The 15,486-nt window shown below is 41.2% G+C and overlaps 1 protein-coding gene across 2 annotated transcripts in view; it reads left to right on the top strand.

Moving 5' to 3' along the window:
* The window catches only part of KIAA0319L (KIAA0319 like), a 127,720-nt gene that overhangs the window by 2,141 nt on the left and 110,093 nt on the right, over positions 1–15,486 (top strand). For both annotated transcript variants that reach the window (XM_056557201.1, XM_056557200.1), the window contains exon 2: positions 3,493–3,632. The gene's annotated coding sequence lies outside the window, so the exon portion shown is untranslated. The remainder of the gene's footprint in view (positions 1–3,492; positions 3,633–15,486) is intronic.

The raw sequence follows: 15,486 nt of genomic DNA on the forward strand, positions 1-15,486 counted from the left end.
ATATCATGAGGATAGATCTGTGGATATATATCATGAGGATAGATCTGTGGATACATGTGAGGATAGATCTGTGGATATACAGTATATGAGGATAGATCGGTGGATTTACAGTATATGAGGATAGATCTGTGGATACATGTGAGGATAGATCTGTGGATATACAGTATATGAGGATAGATCGGTGGATTTACAGTATATGAGGATAGATCTGTGGATACATGTGAGGATAGATCTGTGGATATACAGTATATGAGGATAGATCTGTGGATATACAGTATATGAGGATAGATCTGTGGATATATATGAGGATAGATCTGTGGATATACAGTATAGGAGGATAGATCTGTGGATATACAGTATATGAGGATAGATCTGTGGATATATATCATGAGGATAGATCTGTGGATACATGTGAGGATAGATCTGTGGATATACAGTATATGAGGATAGATCTGTGGATATACAGTATATGAGGATAGATCTGTGGATATATATGAGGATAGATCGGTGGATATATATCATGAGGATAGATCTGTGGATATACAGTATATGAGGATAGATCTGTGGATATACAGTATATGAGGATAGATCTGTGGATATATATCATGAGGATAGATCTGTGGATACATGTGAGGATAGATCTGTGGATATACAGTATATGAGGATAGATCTGTGGAAATACAGTATATGAGGATAGATCTGTGGATATATATGAGGATAGATCTGTGGATACATGTGAGGATAGATCTGTGGATATACAGTATATGAGGATAGATCTGTGGAAATACAGTATATGAGGATAGATCTGTGGATATATATGAGGATAGATCTGTGGATACATGTGAGAATAGATCTGTGGATATATATGAGTATAGATCTGTGGATATATATGAGGCTAGATCTGTGGATATACAGTATATGAGGATAGATCTGTGGATATATATGAGGATAGATCTGTGGATTTACAGTATATGATTATAGATCTGTGGATTTACAGTATATGATTATAGATCTGTGGATACATTTAAGGGTAGACAGAAGGACTGATATGAAGATAGACCTCTTGATGCCTTCCTTGCTGGACAGCTGTCAATAACATAATGAATCTCTACAACATGCAGAAAGGTCAAAGGTCAAAAGCTGGCACAAAACCTGTGCCCACTATAACCGGTCATCTCTGTGATCCACATTCTAAAAGCTCCCATCATACATATTAATGTCCATAGATAGTATTTTGTAGACTCAGTGGCCCTCCTTTACTATTCACAACCCGATAACTTTTGTCAGTTTTTTTTGTCGCATTTTTTCTGCGACATGGCGCAGACATTTCGCAGACATCATGGGCCAGTGCGCAACAGTTCTTCCTGAGTCATCCGACTCGGGTCGGCTGGAACCCGAAAAAGGGGCGTGTCCCGACAAAGAAGGAAACCCGAAAAAGGGGCGTGTCCCGACAAAGAAGGACCTTTCACACATATTTATCATTGTAAAGCACCCGAATTGTCGGGTTTTTCTTCTTTTTTTCCCCCACAGCTCTGACCTGTTGCAAATAGCCCTATCTAACCTATGGAAAGCCTGATATGTTGTATATTTTGGTGTGATGGTTTTTTCTCATAAATTAGTGACTGCTTCTTTTTTATGTGATTGTTTCTAATGTGTGTATATATATATATATATATATATATATATATATATATATATATATATTTTTTATTTTTTTTTTTTTTACTTAAAAAAAATGCGACACAAATACGAGCGTGCGACACCAAAAAAAAAATTACTTGCGACATGCCTGCGACACGAATAGTAAATAAGCGAGGAAACTATGGTGTCGGGTTCAAATACAACCAGAAACCCGACCCGACTTTCTAAGTAAATGAGGGCCAGTATCTAGATCAGTAATTTTTTGCCCAAAATCAGGAGTAGACATTGACACGAGACATCTCTAATGATCAAAATGCCTTTCACCGTGAAGGCTCCTCCTGATCCCTGCAGAAATGTACATAGCTGTGTGTATTTCCTAATGGGCCTATCATTAGTGACTGAGAAAGTGTATACCACCTAAGGCTGGGTCCACACTACGTTTTGTCCCATACGGGAGCGCATACGGCAGGGGGGAGCTAAAAGCACGGTTTTAGGTCCGGTTGTAAAAGCGCATACGGCGCAAAAATGAGCCGACCGGACCGAACGTTTCACTCCGGTCGGCTCATTGAAATGAATGACATATGGGAGCGCATACGGTAACATACGGGAGCGCGAGGTTTTAGCTCTCCCCTGCCGTATGCGCTCCCGTATGGGACAAAACGTAGTGTGGACCCAGCCTAAGACTGTTTTCACACCCACTTATTGTGGAATTTCTCCAAGCCTAACACTGTTATGGACCCCAAAGGAAAAAAGTCTCAGTCTCAGTATTTGCTTTATACTCCCTTAGATCTACTTATGGCTTTGGCTCACATTTTGCCAGTCATATGTGATGGAACAGATTTTTATTGGTTGCTACAGCTTAACCTTGTAAAGATAAACTCTATTGACAGTCGTCTATGATTGTTGTTAACAAATCCTGTTGATAATGGTAACTAAGTCTAGCAGATGATACCATTATATGTATATTTGCTTACACAGCAGGATGATTGGCAGGCCAGGAACCTGCACAGAGCCCTACTTGTCCCACTCACACTTCCTGTGTTTTGTCTCTGTACAGAGCCCTACTTGTCCCACCCACACTTCCTGTGTTTTGTCTCTGTACAGAGCCCTACTTGTCCCACTCACACTTTCTGTGTTTTGTCTCTGTACAGAGCCCTACTTGTCCCACTCACACTTCCTGTGTTTTGTCTCTGTACAGAGCCCTACTTGTCCCACTCACACTTCCTGTGTTTTGTCTCTGTACAGAGCCCTACTTGTCCCACCCACACTTCCTGTGTTTTGTCTCTGTACAGAGCCCTACTTGTCCCACCCACACATCCTGTGTTTTGTCTCTGTACAGAGCCCTACTTGTCCCACCCACACTTCCTGTGTTTTGTCTCTGTACAGAGCCCTACTTGTCCCACCCACACTTCCTGTGTTTTGTCTCTGTACAGAGCCCTACTTGTCCCACCCACACATCCTGTGTTTTGTCTCTGTACAGAGCCCTACTTGTCCCACCCACACTTCCTGTGTTTTGTCTCTGTACAGAGACACATAGGCAATAGCTACAGCTACACCCTAAAATATACAGCTTTTTACCAATGTATATTACAAATATACATATAATGTTATTACCTGCATTATATAAAAACGTTTTTGCAAATGACAGGTACACTTTAAAGATTCAAAACATAAAACGTTTCTAAAAAGAACAAAAATGACTAGAAAGTAATATAAAGCAAATGTGTATCGGTTTTCTCTGTCTTCTATTTTGTGAGGTACACATATATATATATATATATATATATATATACATATATACATACATACTTATGGCCAAACATGAGGTGTGACTTGTATCTTTCTTTACAGCTCAAAGAATATTCTCTTGGCGATGCTGAAGAAGCAGAAATCCAATTGGAACTACTGTCCTATAGCTATCTAGTGGGGGTAATAATGGTCCAGCTGCCCCTATGTGAGGAAGAGACTGTGATACAGCTGCCATGATTCAGGTGAGAGTATGTGACTACTTTCCATTCCTTAGGAACAGACCCGATGGTGCTGTTTGGTTCCATTATTAGGATTGTGGTAGATGCCAGTGAGATATCACTAAGGTTAACCTATGGGCCGTACATATATATATGCACATTGTTTCATGCTACGTGATCACCAAAAAATGTGACCTTGTATTGGACATTGAATGATTATGTATCTGTTATAATTGTGACACACATAATCACTGTAGAGCCGTGGGATAGGGATGTGACTGTGACATAGGGATTAGCACTATATTCGGTGTATTTTGCGGATTATGTGGTGCCGTTGACTTTAGTTTCAGAAAACGCAGTCTAGAAATATAGGTATATTCACCAGGGTAGTTGTTCTAGAATGATTCCTAATATACCTACAACCTATTGTCATGCATTTCTTGCCATACAGTGCAGCTGCAGATTGTATCACATTACTAATGCCCTGTGTGAACACAACTTTAGGCCAGCTTCTCCCAAGGTTACTATACATTTTTTTAATGACTGAACAATAGTGACTTAAAGGGGTACTCCGCCCTTAGACATCTTATCCCCTATCCAAAGGATAGGGGATAAGATGTCAGATCACCGGGGTCCCGCTGCTGGGGACCCCGGGGATCGCCGCTGCGGCACCCCGCCATCATTACTGCATCGCTCTGCACGTAATGACGGGCGATACAGGGACGGAGCATTGTTACGTCACGGCTCTGCCCCTCGTGACATCACGGCCCGCCCCTGTCAATACAAGTCTATGGGAGGGGGCGTGGCGGTCGTCACGCCCCCTGCCCTAGACTTGCATTAAGGGGACGGGTCGTGATGTCATGAGGGGCGGGGCCATAACGTCATGCTGCTCCGGCCCCTGTATCGCTGGTCATTACGCACAGAGCGAACTCGCTCTGTGCAGTAATGATGGCGGGGTGCCGCAGCGGCGATCCCCGGGGTCCCCAGCAGCAGGACCGTGGTGATCTAACATCTTATGCCCTATCATTTGGATAGAGGATAAGATGCCAGGGGCGGAGTACCCCTTTAAAGGGGTATTCCAGGAGAAAACTTTTTTTTATATATCAACTGGCTCCAGAAAGTTAAACAGATTTGTAAATTTTATGAGAAGTGTATATACAAATGTGTATACTGGATGCGTATTTCCTCAAATCTGGGCTTATAGTTAGTTTAATACTAAATAGTTATAAATGATATGTGTTGGTGGTATTTGGTGAATAAAAGGAAAGGATGTGTGTGTAAACGTTGTGTGGGTGATATAAAGGGTGATTAGGACGTGTATGTGAATGATGTGTAAGTGATAAAATTAAATAAAGTAGGAGAATTCAGTATGTTTCAACATTTATTGATTGAGAACAAAATCCCCATAGCAAACCTCTTCTAAACTGGGCGGTTCCGGAGACACGTGTCATCAGAGAGCACTTACACAGAAAAGAACAACTCAACTTCAGAAGCTCATAAGTACTGAAAGGATTAAGATTTTTTAATAGAAGTAATTTACAAATCTGTTTAACTTTCTGGAGCCAGTGGATATATATAAAAAAAGTTTTTTCCTGGATAACCCCTTTAAGGGCATACTATGTATAACATACCCATAGTACACACAGTGACCCAGATTTTTATGTCTTCTGCACCTGAATTTTGGCACTACATGCTTCAAAACTGTGCCATTGTAAGCCAAGATACAATTGGTATAAGAACTTTTGTGCACTTCTAGAATTAGATACTTTTTTGGGGCATGTCCAAATTTAATAAAGACCATACGCCAAAGTCAAAAATCTATGTACAAACTTAGACAGCCTGTCTAAAAGATGGCTAGTGCAAAGATAGTCGGTTTTAGTTTCTTCCCCAATAGTGTTTTGATCAGTATTTTAAACACCCAAATATGAGTGGGTCCAAAACCCAGACAGTGGTGCATATCCTCCATACTTGTTGTTTTAGCTACAAGTACTGACTGAAAAGGGTATGTTCACACTATGTTATTCAGCAAGGAAACGGTCCTCTAAGAAATGTACCTACTAAAATCCTCTCTTCTGCTTCTTGATAAAATGGAACAAAAGAATAATGGAATCGGGGCTCCTTTTTCACAACATTTTCTGCAGACTTTAGTCTACATTCGAAGTCCCATTGACATGTTTATTTTTTTGCTGGAATTTAGATCCTCGCCTGCACAGAGTAGCAGAAGTCCCAGAGCTTGATACAAGGCGGAATTCCTTGCGGATTCCTCCTTCATTTTTTGTTGTGTGAATGAACCCCTAGAGTAAAAACATAGAATACTTAAAAAAAAATATTAGATTTTCTGAATGATAAATTAGTTTTCTGGTGAGGACAAGTTCCTAATCAGGGCTTGTGTCTACATCAGTCTGTCCATCTTTAATCTCTTTCTGTATCTAGTATATATTTCGCACAGCTCCTATTTTTATCATCTAATGTGAATAGGAGGTGTACACAGCAGTGGAGGCAGGAGGCCCCAAGATCTTCTCTTTCATCCATGTGAACACAGTGATGAGTCGCTCTCTGGAACTTGCTTAAAGGGGTACTCCGGTGAAAACCTTTTTTCTTTTAAATCAACTGGTGGCAGAAAGTTAAACATATTTGTAAATTACTTCTATTAAAAAATCTTAATCCTTCCAGTACTTATTAGCTACTGAATGCTACAGAGGAAATTCCTTTCTTTTTGGAACACTGATGACATCACGACCACAGTGCTCTCTGCTGACATCTCTGTCCATTTTAGCAACCGTGCATAGCAGATGTATGCTAAGGGCAGCATGGTGGCTCAGTGGTTAGCACTGCTGCCTTGCAGTGCTGGGGCCTTGGGTTCAAATCCCACTAAGGACAACAATAAATAAAGAGTTATTGTTATTATTATTATAATGACTTCAGCAAAGAGCACTGTGCTCGTGATGTCAGCAGAGAGAATTCCAAAAAAAGAAAAGAATTTCCTCTGTAGTATTCAGCAGCTAATAAGTACAGAAAGGATTAATATTTTTTTAATAGAAGTAATTTACAAATCTGTTTAACTTTCTGGCACCAATTGATTTAAAAGAAAAAAGGTTTTCACTGGAGTGTGAAAGCAGATGTATTACATACTTTGAGCACAATTTAGGATTAGTTTTTTGCCCTTGGAGGAAGCCTATAATAATGGTTGTGAAATTGCTGTTCTGAAGATTTCCTGGTAGATTTTATAAGCATAAGATTGAATAACTGCTGGTCATATCAAATATGGGTAAGCTAAGTTATAAAGTTACCCGTGTAAAAATAAACCATCACAGTAAAACAACATCCAGTCAGTAATGAAGTACCGTATTTATCGGCGTATAACACGCACTTTTTAGGCTAAAATGTTTTGCCTAAAGTCTATGTGCGTGTTGTACGCCGATACACTCCCAGGAAAGGCAGGGGGAGAGAGGCCGTCGCTGCCCGCTTCTCTCCCCCTGCCTTTCCTGGGGTCTAGAGCCCTGCTGCCGGCCCTTCTCTCCCCCTGGCTATTGGCGCCGCTGCCCATTCTGTCCCCCTGACTATCATTGCCGGCGCCGACAGCCAGGGGGAGAGAAGGGGCAGCGGCACCCATTGCCGGCGCCGCTGCCCCGTTGCCTCCCCCCATCCCCGGTGGCATAATTACCTGTTGCCGGGGTCGGGTCCGCGCTGCTTCAGGCCTCCGGCGTGCGTCCCCTGCGTCGTTGCTATGCGTTGCACGGCGCGGCGCATGACGTCATAAATTTTTACTCAATTTTGACTATTTTTGCTGTGATTTTTCAAATGAAGGGATGACTATGGGTATTTTTAGTACAGTATTGAGATTATCACCAAACTTGGGACTGATCTTTTTGTCGGAAGCTGAAGAGTTGTGAGAGAAAACATTATATTAAATAAAGTTGTCCTCCCATGACTCCTCCTCTAAGATGCCTTTCAGGGTGTTAGAGGATAGTATTAGATTATGTATGGAAGTATTACTTGCAGATTATATATTTGAAGTTTGGACTGTATTTGAGTTTGGTGTGAAGTTGCTCAAGGCTGCTTTGTATTAGGAGTCACGTATGACAGAAAATGTCGCAGTGTGTAAACAAGAAGATGGAAAGTAATAGTTCCACACTGTAAAAACGTAAGTCTTATGTCTGTTTTATGACCTGGTATACCAGTGCACCTGTATTATGCTTGTCTTCCATACACAGTACATGATCTGTATGCTTTAAAGGAAATGTATCACCATTTACTAATACAGGTTCTTTTATTATCTGTTTTGTTTTTATTCTATTTTCTGTGCATGATTATGGGCCCAGTATATGGAGTCTTTTGATTGGATAACAGTGAACGCCGCTGTGTTACTGGGGGGTTCTGCTTCTCCAGTTTATGTGCTGCCTTTTATTTACTCTAATTTGTGTCAGAAAATGCTGGAAGTTGCATTTAGTTACTAGATAACTACAACTCCCAGCATGCCCTGATACAGCCTATGGCTCTGCAGCTGACCCGAACCAAAACTACAACTCCCAGCATGCCCTGATACAGCCTATGGTTCTGCAGCTGACCCGAACCAAAACTACAACTCCCAGCATGTTACACTTTATAGTTCTACAGTTCAGGTTATGGTGCAACATGCTGGGTGTTGTAGTTTTGGTTCGGGCGTGTTTGCGTGCATCCGTGGGGCTCTTGGTCGGCGGGCGAGTATGAAGGGGGCGGGATTCTGGGGGTGCAATTTAGTGCGAGTGGCCAGAAGCCACTAAAAATAAATTAAAAAATTAGATAGCACAACTGGCAGCAGCACTTGTCAGTCCGCCCCTGTACAACATACATGCATACACATATCATACATACACATATACATACACCGGCCACTGCCCCCTATATTATACATTACATATATACATCATACAGACACACATCATCATACATACACCGGCCACTGCCCCCTATATTATACATTACATACACCATACACACATCATATATACACATACGCTCACACCATAAATATACACCATACACATACACACCTCATATATACACATGACACATACACCATACATATACACACATCATACATACACCCGCCGCTGCCCACCCCACATCATACACACACCCGCCGCTGTCGACCCCACATCATACACACATACACTTCATATATACACATGACATATACACACATCATACATACACCCGCTGCTGATACCCCCCCCCCCCCCCCGGCCTAATTATACGTTACATACATACACAACCACCCTTCCCGCCGCCTGCATGCTCGGCCTCCTCACCTGAGCCTGTGTGAGGGGAAATCCCCAGCCCGTGCAGTGCAGTCTCCTCACGCACGTCCTCTGTCCCCCCCGCTCTGTATTTTCCCCTGTTAAAACTTGAAACCTCCCCGTGATAAGTGAGGTTCTGTGTAGACAGAGCAGGGGAGGGGAGGAGCTGTGGACGTCCTGATTCTCCCCTTGTCCTCTAGTATTATGCAGAACAGCGCTCTCCATCCTCCGGGAGGGGGGATGAGGGGCGTAGCTTAATCATCTCCAGCAGACGGCGACCTCGCTCCTCCCCGCTCTAGCTTCGGCAAACTTCGGAGAGCGGAGGGGATGAGCTGTGAGGTGAGATCCCCTCACACCGGCTGGGGGGGCTCTGAGCAGCGGCCCCCGGTTACTGAAATCAGCTGGGGGCCGCCACCTCCCCCTCCATACACTCTGAGTGCCGTTGTGAGTTGCAGACTTGCATAGGCTCCTGCGCCTCACACTGGCATTAAAGAAAAATACGGGGGAAGTCGGTCTGTCACTGCTTGCCCGATACAGGGCTAAATCTATGACAAATTCAGCCATCTTGTCTGAGCTACTTTAAAAGGGTACTCCACTGGAAAACACTTTTTTTTTTCTAAATCAACTAGTGCCATCAAGGTAAACAGTACTTTCCAGTACTTATCAGCTGTTATATGCTCCACAGGAAGTTCTTTTCTTTTTGAATTTCCTTTCTGTCTGACCACAGTGCTCTCTGCTGACACCTCTGTCCATTTTAGGAACTGTCCAGAGTTGGAGCACTAAGGGTCTATTCACACGTACAGTATTCTGCACAGATTTGATGCGCAGGATTTTCTGCTTCAGATTTCAATGTAAACTGAATGACTGAACACAGCTTCAAATCCTGCGCAATCAAAGAGTAAGGATCAATAGATCGGAAACGCGTCAGCTCTGTTTGGGACCCCTATCTTTTCGTGCAGTGTTTTATATTTTTGATATGTCCGTTGTTTGTCTGCCACCGTGAAGGTTTTTTAAGGAAGATACCTGAATAAAGATTTATTCATTTTTTACTTCTACTTGCTGGCTTTTCTACAGTTTTTCTAGATTTGTAAATTACTTCTATTTAAAAATCAAAATTCTTCCAGTACTTATCAGCTGCTGTATACTACAGAGGAAGTTGAGTTGTTCTTTCCTGTCTGACCACAGTGCTCTCTGCTGACACCTCTGTCCATTGTAGGAACTGTCCAGAGAAGGAGCACATCCCCATAGCAAACCTATCCTGCTCTGATATGGACAGAGGTGTCAGCAGAGAGCACTGTGGTCAGACAGAAAGGAAATTCAAAAAGAAAAGTGGATCATAGAGCAGCTGATAAGTACTGGAAGGATTAAGATTTTTTAATAGAAGTAATTTACAAATCTGTTTAACTTTCTGGCACCAGTTGATTTAAAAAAAATGTGTTTTTCCATTGGAGTACCCCTTTAACAGCATTTAGAGAGATGCTTTACCACTGCCACATGGACCATAGGAACCTGTATTCTGGAGCTAACCCATTAACTTCTATGGGCGAGTTTTCTAGGCATCCTCTATGACTTGTGCAGAGGTCAGTAAACAGGAAGGGGCGGAATGGGAGCGGTTGCCACTGAAAACATTGTGCTGGTGTCCGCCATTAACCCGTCAGATGCAGTGATCAATACAGTTTTATTCATATGCATATCGCTGTTCAGTATCTGCAATCTACTGATTGCAAAAAATAGTCCCCTGTAATATAAAAAGTGTAAAAAATAAAAAAAAGTTTTTTTTAAAATTGGTAAAAAGCCCCTTTTCCCCATAAAGAAATAAATAAAATTAATAAACATATTTGGTATTGGTGCGTGTGTAAATGTCAGAACTATCAAAATATAATGTTAAAGATATTGACATCAAGTTCAATAGCTGACCTTACCTGCAGCCTGGTACTTTAGGTACGTTTACGGTATGGCAATGAAGCAAGCTGAGTACTGGCTGCTATCAGCTAATGGCGGACATCAGTGATCACGCTGATCATCATTAACCTTTTAGATGTTTCCATCAATGCCACGCATGGCATCTATAGGTAAAATGACATGTTGGTGGGTTTTGGGGGCTCATCAGACCCCCACAGTGTGATCATGGGGTCCGATTAATTCAGATAGCTACCCGAGGTCTACCCTCCTCTGTGCCACAGGATGGTCGATCTTCTTGAACAGGTTGCATAGTAAGGCCGTACAAGAAGATCATCAATAGTACTGATGTTATTTACACAGTACTGAACAGTACATGTAACAACATATTTGATATCGTTGTATGAGGAAATGTCCAAACTAATAAAATATAATGTTTATGATCCCGCACAGTTAACAGCGTAAAAGTAATAAAATACCAATCGCCAGAATTGCTGATCTTTGGTCACAACATATATTGGGAAAAAAATTATAAAAAGTGATCGAAAACGCCCCATCAAAACAAAAATACCAATAAAAACTACAGATCACAGTGCAAAAAAAATGAACCCTTGTTCAGCCCCATATACGGAAGAATAAAAAAGTTATCTGGTGAGAATAGGATATTTTTAAGCATTCTCATTTTGTCCAAAACATTCTGGCTTTTTTAAAAATTGTACAATAATAGAAAAACTCTGTAAACGGGTATATTTTAAACATTTTTATTCGCAGAATAAAGATAACGTCAGTTGTACCATAAAGTTCAAGGTGGATAAATGAAACTCCACAAAGCTGCCAAGTTGTGTTTTTTTCCCGTTTAACCCATCCCCCCTTACACACATACACACGTTTTTTTTCTTTTTTTGCATTTCTACATATTTTAGTACAATTAAAGGTGTAATTTAGAGATGAGCGAAGTTACAGTAATTTGATTCGTCACGAACTTCTCGGCTCGGCAGTTACTGACTTTAGCCTGCATAAATGAGTTCAGCTTTCAGATGCTCCGGAGGGCTGGAAAAGGTGGATAGAGTCCTAGAAGAGAGTCTCCAGCCCACTGGAGCACTTGAAAGCTGAACTCATTAATGCAGGATAATGTCAGCAACCGCCGAGCCGAGAAGTTCGTGACAAATCCAATCACTGTAACTTTGCTCATCTCTAGTGTCATCACAAAGTTCCTGCCTAGGCCAGTGATAGGCTAAGGGGCAGTCTGATGTTTTAGGGCCTCGCACCATGTAGAAGATTGTGACTCAATACATTACACTGCTGCTCAACCAGTCACTAGCCAAGGTCGGACATCGCTGCATACAACGATGAGCTGAGCTTAAGGGTTAGGAGTCTACCACAAGAAGACCGCAGCGGAAGCAGGCAGCAGTATACCGAAGGCACCAGGGGAGTGGCAGGAGGTAAGTTTTTATTTATTTATTAATTTATTTATTTATTTTAAATGCCAGCATTCTGGGCATAGTTTTTAAAAAAAAAATCCTATTCCCAATGACTCTTTTTGGGGGTTAATGTATAGCATAAGGCTGCTAGTTTTACTTAGCATTGGTGTATATTTAAAGATAAAATGATAGAGCCTTGGTTTTATTGAATCAATTGAATTTCCAAGTAAACTTTAATGAGTGCTTCTAAGTAAAGCCCTAACATTGGAACAAGTGATTTTCTTTTAGCTAGAAACCCAAGGAAAAGGCTCCGAGTGCAGAAACAGGATGAGGATACCAGAGCATCAGATTTCAGCCCTTAGGAGAACCCTTAAGCCTTCCATCCCTGCCAGGATGATGAAAAGATTAGCTTAGTGGATTGCTTTCACATCAAGTATTAGGAGCTACAAAGCTCAATTAAAGGGCATTGTGCATTCACAATATGTTTACCATCTATATACAGTAGATGTACAATTTGCTTTCAGTGTACATAACCGCATCTACCAGCGAAAACACGGTCAAACCTTTCCTTATACTTATTTTTGTTAGCCAAAGATGTTTTCCTGACTCCCATGGTGGGCGAGACTACACCCTGCTCATAAATATAAAGGGAAGGATTGCATGAATATTAAAAGATTTTGAAGCATGTTAGAAAATATGTGTGATAGTGTAATTTTCTGAAGCAAAATGTGCAGCACAATGTGGCCCATGTGACCCTACCCTAAAGTGTACATGTCATATTCCACAAAAAATTTTTTTTATATGTTACTCAGTACCTAATCCTGATCATGTACATATCATTTATGTGTCTAGCACCAATATTTCACAAATGTATAGATCACAAATGTCGTCTTTCTGTTGCTCACTTGATATGTCATCCTGTGCTCTGGAGGGGGCGTGTCCTCACTCTGCATGACTTATCTTCCTCCCTGAGTCTGCTGTGAGCTGGGTCTCTTCAGCCATTCACTGCAGACTGCTCTGTAAAACCCTCCTGTTTTTAGAAAGGAATCTCATAGGACAGACGTTAGAAGAGAGGAGTGTTAGTCCTACCCTCACTTACTAGACTTTATCACTGCCTGTGCTTCAACTTGGAAAAAGATAATGCTGCAGCTGGACAGGATTGGTTTCTGGATGGGGACCCCTAGTGGTCTTTTTTTTTTTTCTAATACATAATTTCTATAAAAATGAAAATTACATTTTCCTATGAAGTATATTAAAAAGGTTAATGTTTTGCCAAGATGTACAACATATATATATATATCTTTTTATCTGACAGTGCCCATGTAAACTCGTCAGGCCCACCTGATTTATGTAATCTGTATGAGGATCATAGTATGGCAGCTAGTAAAAGGTGTCTGTCACAAGGATACCTGTACTGAATATGGCAAACAGAATATGGGTCTGACAAGCCACATATATCTATCTATGTATGTATGTATATATATATATATATATATATATATATATATATATATATATATAGATCAGCCTCTCAGAAGTACACACATACACCCATAACATTAAAGCCAGCTACCTAATATTGTGTAGGTCTACATCATGCTACCAAAACAGCTGTGATCTGTAGATACTTGGATTCCACAAGACTAGAGATGAGTGAAGTTACAGTAATTCAATTCGTCACGAACTTCTCGGCTCGGCAGTTGCTGACTATAGCCTGCATAAATTAGTTCAGCTTTCAGGTGCTCCGGAGGGCTGGAAAAGGTGGATACAGTCCTACTAGACTGTATTCTGTATATTGAATGGGTTATCCGCATTTTGCAAAAATTCTTATCCTGCTGAGGTCAGGGGAAAAAAGAAAAAAAAAACTATACTTACCTAGCCCCTGTCTCCTGCAACTCCCTTTTGGCTCTGTTCGATCCCCTGATCTTTTGTCTTCATCCTGCTTTCACTGGCAATAAAACATACATAAGAATTGCCTTGTCAAATCCCCAGGGTGCATCCCTTAGAGTCTACGAGTCACATTCGGAGTTGTAAAGAGGAGGATGGGGGGGGGGGGGGGGTTGAAGAGCAGGATTATCTCTACCTGACCATAGCTGTTGTAGGACATCTAGCCATGTAAGTGCATGTAGTAAATAATAGATGTGCTCAAACCAGTTTTTGCCAAACAGGGTTTAAAAGTACAAATCCCAGCATGCTCGGACAGCCAAAGGCTGTCCGGGCATGCTGGGAGTTGTACTTTTGCAACAGCTGGAGGCACCCTGGTTGGGAAACACTGGCTAAAACTATGGCTGCTACACTGTTGTACGGTAACAGGTGCACATTGTGGTGTATTTGCTATCAGGAGGAAAATACTTTCTATTTGGAATGTTTTCTGTTTCCCACTGTCTGTAAACTGTACATGGAAGGGTTTCTGAGTACGTGTGCTCTTTACCGTAATTGTTCCGTCACTGGGCAAATATTTATTTCACAGCAGCACCAAAACAGTCTTAAGTGATGTGCTGAACAAAGAGCTTACCCTGAACAGCTCCTGTCATCACTTCTTCACTGACAACCAGCGACATGTATCTGTGCCTCCACCAGCCCAGTGCACCTGCTCTCCCCATTGTTTTTCATGGCTAAGCCTGGAAACATTTTGCGTTTAGATGGCAAATTCAACATTTGAAAGTTTTGTACGTTTTACTGGAAAATAAACCTTCTAAGGGTGCATTCACACCACGTAATTACAATACAGTTCCCGTATCAGGTTTTTGATGAAAAACTGATTCCTCAAAACCTGACTAAACTGTATCAAATCGTGTGTACAAATTTTAACCCGTATACGGTTGAAAACCATATACGGTTTGAAAAATGATGTTCAGTTGCATCCGTTTTTTTTATAAAAAACTGTATACATTTTAAACTTTTGAATAAAGTTTCACTTGTTTGATTGAAATTCCAACATGACTCCCATGTTTAAAAAAACAAAAACGTATACGGTTTAATACAATTTTTCACCCGGACCAAAAACCGTGGTAGACTACAGTTTTGGGTACAGGTGAAAAAAACGGACAAAACAGTATAAGACGCAAAAGGGACTAAACCTGATAATGCGTTTGACATATGGTTTACAATGTTAAGTGAATGCATACGGTTTTCTATACGGTTCTGTACGGTTTTTAAACTTGAAAACGTATATGCGAACTGTATAGCAAAAACGTGGTGTGCATGCACCCTAACTTTAAAAGCAAAATCCAGTCCAATTCATCTTCTCATGTGTCATAGATATAGATGTTAGGGTGG

The sequence above is a fragment of the Hyla sarda genome, chromosome 2 (assembly GCF_029499605.1).
Source record: "Hyla sarda isolate aHylSar1 chromosome 2, aHylSar1.hap1, whole genome shotgun sequence".
In the NCBI taxonomy this organism is placed as follows: Eukaryota; Metazoa; Chordata; class Amphibia; order Anura; family Hylidae; genus Hyla; species Hyla sarda.